This window comes from Primulina eburnea, chromosome 15, assembly GCF_022965805.1.
Source record: "Primulina eburnea isolate SZY01 chromosome 15, ASM2296580v1, whole genome shotgun sequence".
Taxonomy (NCBI): Eukaryota; Viridiplantae; Streptophyta; class Magnoliopsida; order Lamiales; family Gesneriaceae; genus Primulina; species Primulina eburnea.
The window spans coordinates 19,757,456-19,775,539 of record NC_133115.1 but is presented as its reverse complement, the minus strand read 5'-3'; the positions used below and the strand labels follow the sequence as shown (position 1 = coordinate 19,775,539).

The following is an 18,084-nucleotide window of genomic DNA, read 5'->3' as shown; positions in this document are numbered from 1 at the left end:
CCTTCAGTTATGTGCTCTGGTAATTCCGAAATAGTTTCAGTTGCTCTCTCTTGTTGAAGCCGGGGTGGAGAAGAGACAAAAGGAAGATCCAAGGTTGAAGATGGTTCTTCAGTTTGATGAGCAACTGGTTCTTCAGTTGGTTGAATTATTTTTTCTTCAGTTGGCAAGACTTCGGCTGAAACTGATTGCAGTTGAGCTTCTTTAGTTGGGTCAAAAACCTCATGCTCAGACACTGGTTCGTCAGTTTCCCCAAAAATAGCCATTACATCTGGTTCTTTAGTAATTTCAACTTGAGCAGCTAATTCTTCAACACACACAGTTTCCATTGATACTTCAGCAACAAATGTATCGACTGGTTTCTCAGGCAACACTGCATCCTCAACTGATTTGACTGAATCTAGCTGAATGTCAGATGTAATTGACTCAATGACCTCATCCAGATTAGCCAATGACAATTCAACTTCAGAATAAAGTTCTGGATCATCAGTAGGAGGTGCTGACATTGATGAAGTTTGAGCAACTGAAGATGAGGGGACATTTGCCTTTTGAGAAGAAGTAGCAGCGACGTCCTTAGAAGATTCTTCAGCTAACTGTTCAACTGGATCTTCAGCTGAGAAATCTTGAGAAGCCGCTGGGATGAGCAGTTCTTGATCCATTTCCCAGTGTTTGATTTCTGCTTGTATTCCAATAAGATCTTCTTCCAGTTGAGCATACACTGCTTTATCATTGAATGCAGTTGGACTGGTAGGATTAAAGTTTTGCCGCAGCTCATCAACTATTTTTTGTAGCTTCTTTTCTCTGATAAGATCAAAGAAATATTTCTTCCGCTCCAGAGCTTGAGTAATTGTGGAAGCCTTGACCGTCTTCAACACCACTTTTCCCAACTCAATAAATTTTTTCAGTTTAGATCTCGTAATTTGACCCATTCCTGACGACCTTTTAGCTTCTCTGATGAAAATTCATTGACCTCTTGCCAAATGAGATCAATGTGAGTTTCAATGGCATTTGTTGGTCTGTGCTCTTCTTGTATTTTTCCTTTGCCCTTTGGATGATTCAGAATATGAGGAATGCTCAATCCTGATGTAGTTGCATCAGTGCCCTCTCTGAGCACCACCCGATTTGGTCTGGCAAACGGTAGAGGAGTGTAGCGAGAGATAATGATCAATGGAGATTTGACTCCAAAAAGTCTCGTTTTATCACTGGATTCAGTGACTGTCTTCTTTGGTAGAATAAGAGATAGAGGCAACTGATCCTCAATTGGGGATTCGGCTCTAACTGCTTTCAGAGGAACAACCTGGATTGGCTGTTGAGCTGATGATTCCATCAATCTTTCAGTTGGTATTTGTAATGCCCAAGATTTTATGTCATGTTAAATTACGATTATTGATTTTAATCGAGACGATTATTAAAGGGCTAACCGGGACACGAATTAAAAGTCTGTTTGTGAATTCATTGGTGCGAGAGCCGAAGGTCTCGCGCATATGCGCGAAGAGTAGGCGCGCATATGCGCGAGTATGGCAGAAGCCCATGTTGCAAATCAGAAAGGTTGGCGCATATGCGCGATTATAGGCGCGCACATGCGCGAAGGGTCCAGAAGGGTTCGCGCACATGCGCGGCAGGAATCGGCGCACATGCGCGAGGGTACCCGAGAGTTGCACAGGATTTGTCGCGCACATGCGCGGAAGAGTGTCGCGCATATGCGCGAGTTCCTGTGAAGCTACGCGCCGAGGCAGAATGTCTCGCGCATATGCGCGGGAGGAAGTCGCGCATATGCGCGAGACGTGGTGAGCCAAGGTTGAACCACTCGTCCTAATGCATGTTCGTGGTATATATATATATATATATATATATATATATATATATATATATATATATATATATATATATATACACATGCAAAAATCCCTTCAGAATTTAAGGGAAAAGGAACGAGAGCTTCCGAGAGGAATTTCATCCAAATTTGAATTGCAATCAATCCGTCCGGTAGATTTTAAATCCGACTTCGGTACTGTGTTCCTATCAACGCAGGCTACAACTGGACGTAAGTTTTATTACGTTTTGACATGTTTGGAAATTATGATGTTGTTAGAATTGAATACACGTCATATATGTTGTTCTTGACATGTTAGACAGCGTAGAATCGAAGTCAGATTAAGAAACGGACTGAATATGGAATTGTTATGAATTTCAGAATAAAATTGATTAGAATTGATATCAGATTGGTACAGTGGTTGATTATAAATGATTGGAATTAATATAGACTGATATAGTATTATCAGTATCGCAAGATTGTACTGTTGTACTGTCAGAATTTGATAAAACAGAGATGTTGTGATTTGATTAGAATATTGATACAGCATATTGGTATTATCATTGTCAGATTGAACAGTGACAGACTTTGAATCAAGACTTCGACTGTATCAGAACGACAACAAGAAAGGTATAAATAAATGTTGATTCGAGATTGCACAACTCGAGTTAAGTTTGACTTGAGTTTCCCTAAATCACATACTTTATTTTATTGCATTGATATTTGCAGATTATCAGATTGATATGTTAATCTATTGACTTAGAACAGAGTCAGAGTCCGAGTCTAGGGCAGATCAGCCTAGCTAGGGCAGAACCGCCGAGTCTTTCTCAGAACCGATAAGACTCTAGACTTACGGTGTATCGAAGAGCTTTAGATGTAGATCGACGTCTATCTCAGACACTCGATACAGAATACCAAAGTCTAAATTAGATTGGGATCCCTAGATTTGAGATAAGATAAGATTAGATCACGAGTCATTGATTCATGTAGTCAGATTAGATACATGTTTTGATGTTTGTTTATGCTTTTATATATGTTTTATATGATTGCATTAATACATTGTTTATACTGGGATGTTTATATCTCACCGGAGTTATCCGGCTGTTGTCTTGTTTGTATGTGTGCATGACAACAGGTGGGACAGGTACATGGTCACAGAGGTGAAGACAGATCGAGGTTAGAGTGGTGATACCGGACTTGGACTAGAGATAGGGTTTAAACACTTGATAGTAGTTGTTGAACCTGAGTATGTATGATTGTATATTTTGTCAGATTTATACTTTTATACTGATATGTATAGGAGTTTGATTCCATTACCTTCCGCATTTTAAAAAAAAAATAAAAATTTAGACCTTGTTTATTATAATTGATTTAGTCCCAATGATGATTAAGAACATGATTAGCGTCCGGGTCCCCACAGTATTGCTTCAACTGTAGCAGTAGGCTTGGTCTTCAACGTCCTTGGTTTCTTGAGGACTTTTGGAGACGGGGTCCTGTCAGAATCAGAGTGAGTGACGATCAACTTACGTTTGATCGTCTTCTTCTGGACATGTTTCTTCTTTTGGATCTACAGAAATTTCTCAGGAGATATTTCCAGCTTTGGCTTTAGTGGCTAAACATTTTTGGCGTTGAAGATTTTCAGTTTGGATGATCTCTCTGAATCATCAGCCACTAGCCCCTTGACTTTCATCAAATAGCTTAACTGCATGGCGAAACCCTTGGACTGCTTGGTGGACTGAAACATATTTCTCAAAGTGTTTAAGATGTTGTTTTTCCAGTTAACCTTCCGACCAGCCATAATAGCCGTCATGGCTTGAAATTTTTACAAAGTTAGTGCAGCAAAGGATCCAGTCTTTGCCAAAAGCCCCTTTGCTACTATATCTGCTAGCAGTTGTACTTCTGGCTTGAGTTCTGATAAACATAACAATTGTACATTAATTAAATGTTTTATAATATAAATATATAGTTTTTGTTTTATTAAATGTTTAAATATTATATGTATTATAATAAATTGTATAAAATATAAGTTGTTGTGTAATTATAAGTTTTTACTATTTTTACAGGTTCGATAAAAGAAGAATAACCTTGGTGTTGCAAATGGGATTAAGATGATTCTTGGACCTGTAGAAAGTTGATGATAATATCTACAATATTGGTGACAAGCATGAGATAAAAATCCTCTCACAACTGAGATCAAATTAAGCAACAAATAAAGTTACCAAAGAGTGACAGTTTTACCATGCTCTAGTATTTTGATCATAGCTTTCAAATTACTTGGTCAAATGGTTTGAATAAAATACCACAACTAGACAACTCAATTATCCACGAAGCAAATTCGGAGAAGAAGATTTTAAAAGTGACGTGTAATATAATATAATATCTTGGAACACCAATGAAGACTTATGTGTAAAAAAATAATATTTCATTTGTGGTTGTCTCCCCAAATTTGGCTATAAATAGGGGTGCATTGTAATGTATTGAGATATCCCTCATGCTATGAACAAACCTTTGAGTTCATAATATTTCTATCTATATTTTTCCTTTATTTCTTCATTTAAATATAATTAGCATGTTAATTTCATATTCAAAGTTTTACACTTTGAATAATGAATAGCTAACTTCCTAAAGTTGAGATGAAAGGTGAAACTCTTGGCATGATAATAAAGTTACTAAAAGGTAAGAATCTATGTTTTATATTATTTAATCATTATTTATTGTTTATGTTATATTTATTTCTTTAAGCATTTTTATACCCTACTTATAAGTGTGAGTTTTGATTTATTGTTGCTATATGTTACACTAAATTCTTGGAGCCATTTAAATGTTAGTTTGGTATTACCAACCATTTAAAGTGGATGCCTTGATTTATTATATATGAATATATTATAATATTAAATTCTTGGAACCATTTAAATGTTTGTTTGGTTTTACCAACCATTTAAAGTGGGAACCTTGATTTACTATATATAAATATATCATAATATTAATTTATTTGTACCATTTAAATGTTAGTTTGGTTTTACCAACCATTTAAAGTGAAAACCTTGATTTAGTGTTTACAAATATATATATATAGCACAATAAATACTCGACAACATTTATAAGTTTTGGTATATATTATATACTTATAAGATAATAATATATAACATAATATAAATATGATTATTTAATATATTGGAACCATTTTATTAAGTGGATTTCAATAATATTCGTTAATGTTAACTTTATTAAAATACCAAGAGTGGTTCCTCTAATCTCAACTACTTAAATTAAAATTTGAACAATTAAAAATTACCAATTAAAGATTCAAACAACTAAAAGAAAAAATAAATAAAAAGACATTGTAGTGGACTTGTAATTACCTTAGCTTTCTCATTGATACGATATTCGAACTCATCGAATTATACTACTTGTGGACAACCTGCTCTTGGGAGTGCAGCAATCAAAGTCGCAACAAGTTTTTGGCGCCGTTGCCGGGGAAGTATAATTTAATTTCAAGTCTATTTAATTTTGTTTATATTTTATTTTTCTTTATTTGAATTTTTATTGCTTTTGTGTGTTTTTATTCCTTTGCATTTGCATTTGCATGAGCATTTGGTCATGTACACTTAGTGGTCGACTCATTCGAAATAACCCTTTATTTTTACAAAGCATGGCGGAAGAACCCATCCAAGAAAATGAAAATGAAATTTAATCTCAACATGATCATGATAGACGAAAAACACTTAGAGATCACATGAATCCTACACGTACTAGTGCACCTTCATGTCTAGTTTTTCCTCCGGATGCATCTCATTTCAATTTTAAGCCTGGTATTATCCAACTTTTACCCAATTTTCATGGCTTAGATTCTGAAAATCCATACATGCATTTACGAGAGTTTGAAGAAGTGTGCAACACATATAATGATCTAAATTGTAGCATGAACACGATTCGACTTAAGCTTTTTCCTTTTTCTTTCAAAGATAAAGCTAAAACTTGGCTACAAAATCTTATATCGGGACCCATTCGAACTTGGGATGAATTGCAACAACAATTTTTGAAAAAAGCTTTTTTCCATATCATAGAACAAATTCTTTCAAAAGGCAAATCATCACTTTCACTCAAAAACAAGGAGAAACTTTTTATCAGTGATGGGATAGATACAAAGAATTGCTTAATCTTTGTCCACATCATGGTTTTGAAATTTGGAGAGTTGTTTCTCAATTTTATGAAGGCTTAACACCTAAAGATAGGCAAATGGTTGAATTTATGTGTAATGGAACATTTGAAGATAAAGATCCAAACGAGGCAATTGAGTATCTCGATTCATTAGCTGAAAATGGTCAAAATTGGGACACTATAGGTACAATCGAACCATCAAACAAGATTCAATCTCCTAAATATGATAGAGGTATGAACACTTTCAAATATGAACATGATCTTCAAGCTAGATTTACCTCTTTGGCAAGAAAAGTTGAGGCACTTGAATTGAAAAAGAATGGTCAATTAAAATCTGTTCAAGAAATTGTGTGTCACATTTGTGATACAAGTGATCATTTTACAAAAAATTGTCCCACTTTGCCCTCTTTTAAAGAATGTCTCCATGAACAAGCCAATGTTTTGAACAATTTCAAAAGGCCAAATTTTGAACCATTTTCTCAAAATTACAATCCAGGTTGGCGAAATCATCCAAATTTTAGTTGGAGGAATGATAATGGTGCAAAATTTTCACAACCACATTTCCAAAATCAACAAAATTTTCAAAATTATGCACCTTATGTTCCTCCACCTAAAAGAAATTTGGAAGATACATTGAATTCTTTCATTGCAAAGCAAGAGTCTATCAATACTCAAACTGCTCAAACCATGACAGATTTGAAAGATACTCTTGCTAAATTTGCATCTGCACTTAATGTTCATGAAAAAGGTAAATTTCCTTCACAACCTCTGCCTAATCCCAAGGATCATCATTCACAAACTGGAACTTCGGGAACTCAACCGATGGATCAGGTAAAATATGTTATTACCCTTCGAAGTGGTAAGGTTGTGGAAAAATCCATTCTTGAACCTTGTGAAGATGATGATAAATCAACTCCAAAGGGTAAGTAAGTGGAACCCATAACTTGCGAAGAGGAGGTTCCACAGACAGTGTCACCACCATTCCCTCATGCATTGAAAAATACAAAAAAATCAAATTTGAATTCTGATATATATGATATTTTTAAACAAGTAAAAGTTAATATTCCTTTATTAGATGCAATAAAACAGGTTACCATCATATGCCAAAATTTTGAAAGACTTGTACACTGTGAAATGAAAAATGAATGTGAAAAAGAAAGCATTTTTAGCCGAACAAGTAAGTGCAGTCTTTCAAAATAATAATACTTTGAAATACAAAGACCCTGGTTGTCCTAATATTTCATGTATTATTGAAGAACGAAAGATTAAAAAAGCCTTGCTTGATCTTGGAGCTAGTGTGAATTTACTTCCATATTCAGTTTATCAAGAACTCAATCTAAGCGAGTTAAAACCTACTTCGGTAACACTTTTACTTGCCGATAGATCTGTTAAGGTGCCAAGAGGTATGGTAGAAGACGTATTGGTCCAAGTTGATAACTTTGTATATCCTGTCGATTTCATAGTTTTAGATACACAACCTATCGAAGCTTGTAATGCAATTCCTGTAATTCTGGATTGTCCATTTATAGCAACTTCTAATCCTCTTATAAATTGCAGGAATGTAATAATGAAGTTGTCATTTGGTAACATGAACTTAGAGCTCAATGTTTTTAATCTTTGTAAGCAACCACTTGACAAAGGAGATGAAAGTGAAGATGAAAATCTTATTGAAACTCTTGTGGAAGAAAACATTCAAGAAGGGAGTACTCGTGATCAATTAGATATTTGTTCAATTGAAACTGTTAAAGAAAATATTGAAATTGATCTTGATGATTTTATCAGGTATCACTCGTTACCAGGATCAGAGAAAGAATTTGATGCAAAATATGAAAACAAAGACGAACCACCCATATTGGAGTTAAAACCCTTGCCAGAAGAATTGAAGTATGCATTTCTTGGAGAAGATGGAACATATCCGGTGGTAATTTCTTCCAAACTAGAAAGTGATCAAGAAGTTAAATTAGTTGATATGCTTAAAAGAAATAAAAATGCAATTGGTTGGACACTCAAAGATCTCAAGGGCATTAATCCACTAATTTGCACTCACAAAATTCACTTAGAAGAAAATGCAAAAACATCTCAACAACCACAAATGAAATTAAATCAACACATGAAAGATGTTGTGAAAACTGAAGTTCTCAAACTACTTGATGTTGGGATTATCTACCCTATTTCTGGTAGTAAGTGGGTAAGCCCAACACAAGTAGTTCCAAAAAAATCTGACATCACAGTGATAAAAAATGAAAAAGGTGAATTGTTAACGAGTTGAGTCCCATCTAGTTGGCGGATGTGTATTGATTATAGAAAATTAAATGACGCCACTAGAAAAGATCGTTTTCCATTACCATTTTTGGATCAAATTTTAGAAAGAGTAGCAGGTCATCCATACTACTGTTTTCTTGATGGATATTCAGGTTATTATCAAATTCCCATTGCACTCAAAGATCAAGATAAAACTACATTCACATGTCCTTTTGGAACATTTGCATTTAGAAGGATGCCATTTGGATTATGCAATGCCCCAGCAACATTTCAAAGATGTATGCTGAGCATTTTTTGCGACATGGTTGAAAATTGTTTGGAAATTTTCATGGATGATTTAACTGTCTTTGGGAATACATTTCATAATTGTCTTGAAAATTTGGAAAAAGTTTTAAAAAGATGCGAGGAAAAAGGTCTTATTTTAAATTGGGAAAAATGTCATTACATGATTACTTCTGGAATTGTTTTGGGACATGTCGTGTCATCTCATGGAATTGAAGTTGATAAAGCAAAAGTTGATGTCATTGCCAATTTACCCTCTCCAAAAACCATTAAAGAAATTCGCTCATTTTTGGGACATGCTGGATTTTATAGGAGGTTTGTAAAGGACTTTAGTTTAATCTCTAAACCCATTTGTAACATCTTAACAAAAGACACTGCATTTGAGTGGACTCAAGAATGTCAAAATGCTTTTGATAAAATCATTCGACATTTAACATCAGCTCCTATCATGCAACCTCCTAATTTTTCTTTACCATTTGAAATCATGTGCGATGCGAGTGATTATTCAGTCGGTGCAGTACTGGGTCAAAGAAGAAATGGTAAGCCTTATGTGATATATTATGCAAGTTGAACTTTAAATAATTCTCAAATGAATTACTCCACAACTGAAAAAGAACTACTTGCTGTAATATTTGCATTAAATAAATTTCGCTCTTATTTGATTGGACTATTAGATATTTGTTGACCAAACAGGATGCAAAGCCACGACTGATACGATGGATTTTGTTGCTCCAAGAATTTGACATTGTGATCAAAGATTAAAAAAGGAACCGAGAATGTCGTAGCCGATCATTTATCGAGACTAGTAACATGATCATCTTTTGAATTGACACCAATTAACGATAATTTTCCTGATGAACGTTTATTTTCAGTTACTACTACACCTTGGTTTGCTAACATATTAAATTTTCTTGTGACAGGAAAAATGCCACCGCAATGGAGTTCTCAAGATAAGAGAAAATTTTTGAATGAGGTAAAAAACTTTTATTGGGATGATCCGTATCTGTTCAAGTACTGTCCAGATCAAATTTTTCGACGTTGCATACCCGACAATGAGGTAAGTAGTGTCATTAAATTTTGTCATTCAGAAGCATGCAGAGGACATTTTTCTTCAAAGAAAATGGCTGCAAAAATCTTGCAGTATGGATTTTATTGGCCCACTTTGTTTAAAGACACCCAAGAAATCTGCAAGATCTGTGAAAATTGTCAAAAATTGGGTGCGATTTAAAAAAGAAACATGATTCCTTTGAATCGTATCATTGAAATTGAAATCTTTGACTGTTGGGGAATTGATTTTATGGGACCTTTTCCACCGTCGTTCGGTTACTTGTATATTTTAGCTGCAATTGATTATGTTTCCAAATGGATAGAGGCAATTCATGTCGAACAAATGATCATAAAATCGTCATCAAATTTTTGAAAGAAAATATTTTTAGTAGATTTGGAATTCCTCGAGCCATGATAAGTGATGGGAGAACTCACTTTGTTAATAACCAATTGCTTCATTAATGAAAAAATATGGTATTACTCACAAATTAACTACTCCTTATCATCCTCAAACAAATGGACAAGTTGAATTAGCTAATAGGGAGATAAAACAAATTTTGGAAAAAACTGTTAACTCAAATAGAAAAGATTGGTCTCTGCGACTTAATGTTTCACTTTGGGCATATCGAACAGCTTTTAAAACATCATTGAATATGTCTCCCTATAGGTTGCTTTATAGAAAACATTGTCATCTGCCTGTGGAATTGGAACATAAAGCTTATTGGGCGATCAAAACTTTAAATTCAAGCATGGATGATGCCAACAAATTGCGTAAATTGCAAATTAATGAACTTGATGAACTCAGAAATGACGCGTATGAGAATTCAAGGATTTATAAAGCAAAAATCAAATCATTTCATGACAAACACAATTCTTAGAAAATTTTTTGAGATTGGTAAAAAAGTTTTGCTTTATAATTCTCGACTTCACATATTCTCAGGAAAATTACGATCAAGATGGACATGCCCATATGTTGTAAAGCATGTGTATACTTATGGAGCTGTGGATATTGAAAATCCTAAAAATGGTGATATTTTTAAAGTAAATGGACAAAGGCTTAAACCATTTTTAGAAAATGAAATCTTTCAAGAAGAGTTTATTTTCCTTTCTGATCCTTGATTTTTTATTTTGTGTTGCATTTAAGTTTGTTTGTTTTTATTTCAGGTTTTCTTAATCTTTTTATTTTCCCGGTTAAATGACGGATAATGGTTCTCCGTGACTCTCATAGTCGGTTAAATCAGTTTCCCACAATTGCTGATACAAAAATAAAAAAAAATCATTTTTTTTTTCAAAATGGATGAAATTCTCTCAAAAATTTGTAAATATTTTCCCTCTGTTTATTGAAAATGTTCTAAGAAAAATTTATTCAGGAAGGTGTGAAAGATTAGATTGCTAATGCAAAAAGGAATTCCAGAAGATATTCATCTTGTAATAGAAGCTAAGGTCCGATTAGGAGGAGAAGTTCCACAATCATTGCTCATTCGGTATTTGCCTGGATTAGGAAAAAACACTTATGCGAAAAAACGAAGGGCCAAAAGTTTAGGGGTTTGTCATAAGTGTGCAAGATGGACTTGTGACAAACGATGCAGATCTTTGGGATGTGTTTCCAATAACAGAGAAGATAAAATTGGTTTCATTAAGAATGTGCTGAGTAAGGAGTCTTTAGATAACATCTTATTAACTCTTGAGACGCATTCTAGTGGACATGTGCATATTGAACTTCTCCGTTTATAGAAACAATTCGAAGATGAGCGACATAGTCTTTGGAATCACACTAAAAAAGATCATGTTTGCCAATTTGCAAGAAAATTGGATGGGAAGCATATCCTCGACTCATAGAAGGCGTTGAAGCCGTTTCTGGACGTAAAACCAGAGGAAAATTGTGAGCCACAATCACACTACTGTTTATATGCATGTGTGTCATTATTGTTTTTACTATTTATTCTGTTTATAGCTGTGACCCATAGTTTTTTCATGATAACATATTACCCCTATAAAATCTCTCATCTTTCTCTCTATTTTCGCAGACAAAAAAAAAAGAAAGTAAAACATGGCTAGATCCTCTGCACAAATATTGAAAAATATTTGTGTATTTTGTGGGTCGAGTCCTGGAAAAAATGAAGTGTTTGTAGAAGCAGTGAATAATCTTGGAAAGATATTGGCTGATAGAAAAATTCACTTGGTATATGGGGGAGGTAATATTGGGTTAATGAGATCTGTTTCAACATCTGCTCATCTTGGAGGTAGTCAGGTTTTAGGTATTATTTCTACAGCTTTAGCTAAAGGAAATATTACAGGTGTTACGATTGGGGAGGAATTAAAAGTTTTTTCTATGTATGAAAGAATCACTCAAATGATTGAAAATTCTGATGCTTTTATCGCACTACCAGGTGGTTTTGGTACATTAGAAGAAATTTTTCACACTGTTTCTTGGGCACAACTTAATATTCATAATAAACCCGTGGGCTTGTTTAATATCAATAATTATTATGACAGTTTGTTGACATTTCTTGATAAAGCTGTGGAACAGAATTTCATTTCAGAAAATTCACGACGGATGCTCATCTGTGCTTTGACTGCCGACCAATTAATTGATGATTTGGAAGCTTTTGTTCATAAGACTGATCCGATAATAACAAAGATCAATTGGTCGCAATCAAGCAGTAAGAAAATGAAGTTGGATCATTGATTCAAAAGTCGTGGATTGGTTTGCGTTTGTTTCAGTTTGTTATCTTCAATAAAATTCCAGGTGATATCTCTTTCATTATGTACTCTTTATTAATAGTTATTTTGATATTAGAGACAATGTCATATTCTGATTGGGAAGAACAAACTTATAAAAAAAAAATTATATATAGCAAAAATTACTAAGATACAAACATTAAACATGATTTTATTTTAAATAATATATATATATATATATATTATATATATATATATATTATTTTAAAATAAAATCATGTTTAATGTTTGTATCTTAGTAATTTTTGCAAAAATGTCATACATTACATTTTGAAAGATTTAAATTAGAACATGTATTAAACTATTTAAGAATGTTTAAATTTTTATTTGAAAAAAATGTCAATTTTAATATTCTGATCAATATAAAAATATGATTTATGAAATCTTTGTGAGTGATTAACCATTGTGATAAAATCAGGTATTAAAGTATATGGCCCAAGATATACCTTATAAGAGTGCCTAAAATTTTAAACTCACACATATTTTGTGAGTGAGTGAAGAGGACTGAGAAAACAGCTTTCGAGCCTTTATTGACCATGAGAGAGACTATCTATTGTTTAGATCTTGAGTTCTTATTTTGAAAAAAAAATGATATTTACTGAAAAAAAAGGAGAAAAATACAAAAAGAAAGATATTGAAGATCTATGTAATTTTTATGTTATATGCTACGACCCATATATCTCTCAAAAAAAAAAAAAGAAAGAGAGAAATTTATTGTACAAATTAAATAAATATATGGTCAAGAAGCATAAACTTAGTCTGATTCCATGATGTTATGAATATATATATATATATATATTATATATATATAATATATATATATATATATATATATATTATATATATGAAAAAAATATATAATAAGAACAACTAGATTTTGAATCAATGGATTTTCTATCTTTTGATTAGTTTGGCTCGTTTGTCTATCTATATTCTGTAAACCATTTTTTTGAGCATTTATGTGGGGACCCGGACGCTAATCATTTCCTTAATTGTTTTGAATATCAAAAGGAACAATTAAGTAATGTGGGACATAATTTTTTTTTTTAAATAAACAGCGGAAATGTAATGTAAGTCAATCTAATTTACATATTAAAGTTAAAGTACAAGTCTAGTACTTAATACATTCCTATTAAACTAGATTTCAATTACTATAGATCAAGTACTGAATCCTAGTCCATTTCTGAGCCCGGATCTCCACGCTATCTAGTCCAGCCTTGTTCTCTTCTTGACCCTTATCATGTCCCACCTGTTGTCATGCACACATACAAACAAGACAACAGCTGGATAACTCCGGTGAGAATTACATTCTCAGTATAAACCATGTATACATGCAATCATAAAAACAATATAAAAGCATATAACATATATTCCTAACATGTATCAAAATCAGAAAAATGAATCAAATATTCATCACACGTATTATAATCCTAACCATGAATCAATATCAAGAATAAATCATATTCTAGACATGTACCATCATCAGGATCATAATTCAATATCAAGCAATGAATCACTCTCCGTGATTCTCAGACTCAGACTCGACTCAGTCCTAATCTAGGGATCCCGATCGGAATAAAAACATACACCCACCTACACTCCTGATCAGGGTGGTGGTATGTTCTTATTCACAGACTTTGGCTCTTTCAATATCGAATACCAGTAATAGAAGAAACTCCGATTCTATCCACTCCGATATATCCAAACATCCGGTTTCTTGACCTATCTGTCACAGACTTTGGCATTGTTACCATTACACTATCCTGCGACAAAGTGCAATGGGCCAGTGACGAGTCCTCACTATCCGGCCCTTCTATCACAAGATCAAATGTCTACAACTAGGCACATCCGCCTATGACTCAAGACATACATTGTCTATACATCCATAGACCAAAGATATCAATCACATTCAATTGCAAATAACAATGCAATAAACTAAAGTATGTGATTTAGGGAAACTCGAGTCAAACCTCACTCGAGTTGTGCAATCACAACTCAACATTAATTTACACCTTTATCTTCTCGGTCTGACGAAGACGAAGTCCCGAATTCAACTCTGTCCATACCCAATCTGATAATAACAATCGAATAGACACAATATCAGTATATAACTCAGTTCAAAACCTATTCTGATTAATACTCAAATTAAAACATAATCTGATCACTGCCAATCGATATATGGTACCACAATACAATCTCAACCAATACCGAATCTGATCAATATCAATTTATGGATGTTTCGACGGCATAATAATACAATCTCGATAACCCCCTCAGTCACAACATCACAAATATAGTACCAGAACTCATAATCAATATCGGTACGAATCATAATCTCAACGATAATACAAATCTGATATCGATTCTCAATCAAATCGACTCCAAAAATCATAACAATTACATAAACATTCTGTTCTTCATTTTGACTTCAAATATACGATGTCTACTGTATCAGAAACACCATACACGATTCCTATTCAATTATGACAATATCATATTTTTAAATCATGTTCAAACGTAACAAAACTTACGTCCTATTGTAGCCTGCGTCGATAGGAATTCAATACTGAAGTCGTATTCAAATTCTAACGGGTGGATTTCTCGTAATTCACAAATCTACGAGACAAAAAGCGTAAGGATTTCTTCGCTTTCTCCTCTTTTTTTTATTTCTGAAGAAAGAATCGTATATATATATATATACACTCAACTTGCACGCAACTAAAACGTGGCTGATTTTCAAAATGCATGCGTCTCGCATATGCGCGCCCAAGGCCCGCGCATATGCGCCTGACTTCCTTTCAGGCGTTTCAGCAACTCGCGCATATGCGCGCTTTTTCCTCGCGCATATGCGCGAGACCTACTGTCTCGGCATCTTCATCACTCGTGCATATGCGCGCCTTGACTCGGCGCATATGCGGCAACATTTCTGCCATGTTCGCGCATGTGCGCCCGTCCATGTCGCGCATGTGCGCCAACTCCTCTGGACTTCCCCCTTGGCTTCTCGCATGGCTCGCTCATATGCGCGCACACTTCCCGCGCATATGCGCGAGACCTTCTGGTCACGCACAACCAGCACTTCGCAATTCAAAATCCAATTCCAACATGTCCCATCTATATCACATCGATTAATCAATAAATCATTTTAGATTAATCTCAGATTACAGTAATTAAAATCTCGGGCATTACATTTCTTCCCCCCTAAGATACGATTTCGTCCCCGAAATCACAGGTAAGCAAATCATATAAAGAAGAAATGTATAATAGAGGTTAATTCAGAAAACTCATTCTATAAATCCACTCTGAAATCTCAATCTCATTTCAGATTATGTCTCTTAGGTAGCTTCTTTCAATGCCCTGCCAACTTTACTGTATTTCCGACAGATGAATAGTCTTCATTCTGAATTTTCATTCTTTCACGCATCCCTTATTTCAATCTGAAGCAGAATTCAAGAAGTATAATATCATCATACTACTTAAGATCATTCTGATAAAATCAATTGCAAATACTGGTAATACAACATCCGTACATACCAATCAATAGCTCCTAACAACTCAATCTCGGCCTCGAATACCAACAGTCATCGCCCGACGTTGGCATATTTCATATCAATTTCCGAGCTATCTTCATTTGCTTCTGAATCAGTTTCATTTTCTTTATCTGTTCTCTGAGCCTATCAAATCCAATTTCAGGCATCACCGCAGTATCATCCCCATACGAAAGAAATCCGCAGTTCTCATTGTACAATATGATGCGAACATGGGTGGTCAAGCCCCAAGGAAAGCATGGGATCCTTGAGCAAGCATGACGGGTACGTGATGCCATGGGAGTACGAGGGGACGCCTAAAGAAGTTCAAGGAGGCACTACAGGGAGTCATGAGCAAGCATGAAGGGGTCGTGATGCATGGGAGTACATTGGGAGGCCAAAGGAATATTATTCAAGCATTAGTGAATCGGGCCGAGTCTACACAGATGTGCACACGGACCTGCACACGGGGTCCGTGCCCTTTACAGCCAAGGATGAAGAATTCCAGTGACTACACGGACCCAAGCACGGACCAGTACACGGGGTCCGTGTCCTTTGATATTTGCGAAGACAGTGTCTACACGGACCCGAACACGGAGGTGAGCACGGGGTCCGTGTCCCTTATTTCCAGCTGAAGTTTAGTTCCCGAGTGTACACGGACCCGGGCACGGATGGCTACACGGGGTCGTGTCAGAGCCGGCTGCGCGAGAAATTTCGTTTCTAGAGTTTTATTATTTTTGGAGACTAGATTCTTGATATCTTTTGTTATTTAAACATATTTTGCGCGAGGTGTTCTGTCCTCGCACATATAACATGTCTTTCTCTTGTCTTTCTCGGTTTATTTCTTTCATAATCACATCAATTTATCAATTCATGATTACAGATTAAAGTAATATAATCTCGGGCATTACACGATATCTCCAATCATATCATCGTATCATCGTATTAGTCACAACCAATTCATATAATTCAAAAACATCATCAGATTCACCACTTAATAAAACATGCCTATACATAACCTTTTATTTTAAACCAAGCATTCATCGTATTTATCATCATTTCATAAAAAAATCATAATCATGTTGCATAAACTTTTAAACATGATAAATTTGTGCTCAGGGCGCTGCTAGGACTAAAATCTCACCCCGGGTGCAAAATGACCATTTTGCCCCTGGAACCCAAAAATTTCCGTTTTTCCCCTAGACGCAAAATTCCACGTTTTTACATTTTCTTAATTCCATTGAGTCTAACATGTCCCAAATAATTATTTCAGCCTACATGAATTTTCTCATATTTTATTTGGATTAAATCGATGAATTTTAAATTAATCTTAAAATATAACATATTAATGCGTTTTAATCTCGAATTAAACCAAACCTTAGCATAAAATTTCTAAATTAAAAACATAGACTTCTAATAATTATTTGAGTTTAAATATAATTTTTCCACAATTTTAATAAGCCTTAATCTAGGTGTTTCAATTAATTCTTTAATTAATGTTTCATGCGGTGATTAAATCCCGGATAAATCCAAAACTCATTATTTTGATCCGAAACTTACCAAACTCTTAAAATGTCTCAAAACAAAATTGAGATCATTCCTAGACGTAAACTCGATCCCATTTTACATTTTAACCAATTCGTTTTTAAACTTGGACTGGGGTTCCGGTTTTGACCTGAATCAAACCGAAATTCAACCAAAACTTTCCCAATTTTTTACCGCATTTCTAAACACTTGAAAGGCTATAAAACCACTAAGCCAGCCCCCTTAGACCTTCGAACAAGACCCTGGACAGCCGCTGTAACTTCCGGCAAGCCATCACCCAACCTTAGCCGTGACCCTAACGAGCACCTATCATCCCTACTCCAAAACGATGGTTCCATCCACCAACCAACCTTTCTTAGAACACTCTAGGACCTCTCTGCACCTACTGAACCCACGCTCATAGTCCATGCATGAAGCACAGCTCGCACGTCCGAACTCACCCCAAAGGCATGACACGCACCCAACCCCTTCCTCATTCCCGATCGACGTTGAGCCTTGTTCCAGTAACGGTCGAGCCTTTCTAGGCCATGACTCGTACACACCATGGTCTGCTCCATGGCTTGGATCGGCCCTTGCATCGCTGGTTCATGTGTTAGAGTAGATGCCATACAAGTCAACTGTTGACTAGGGATTTTATTGACTCAAGTGTAATAAACAATCTTTATTTTAATATAATTCATTATTTCATGGTTTGTTATTTCTTTATCTGTA

The 18,084-nt window shown here is 34.8% G+C and overlaps 1 non-coding gene across 1 annotated transcript; it reads right to left on the bottom strand.

Annotated features, from left to right (window-relative positions):
* Positions 1-5,882: 5,882 nt before the first annotated feature.
* Positions 5,883-5,991, bottom strand: LOC140815794 (small nucleolar RNA R71). The gene has a single exon (XR_012114439.1). It is a non-coding gene; the product is annotated as a small nucleolar RNA R71 (small nucleolar RNA).
* Between the last annotated feature and the right edge of the window lie 12,093 nt (positions 5,992-18,084).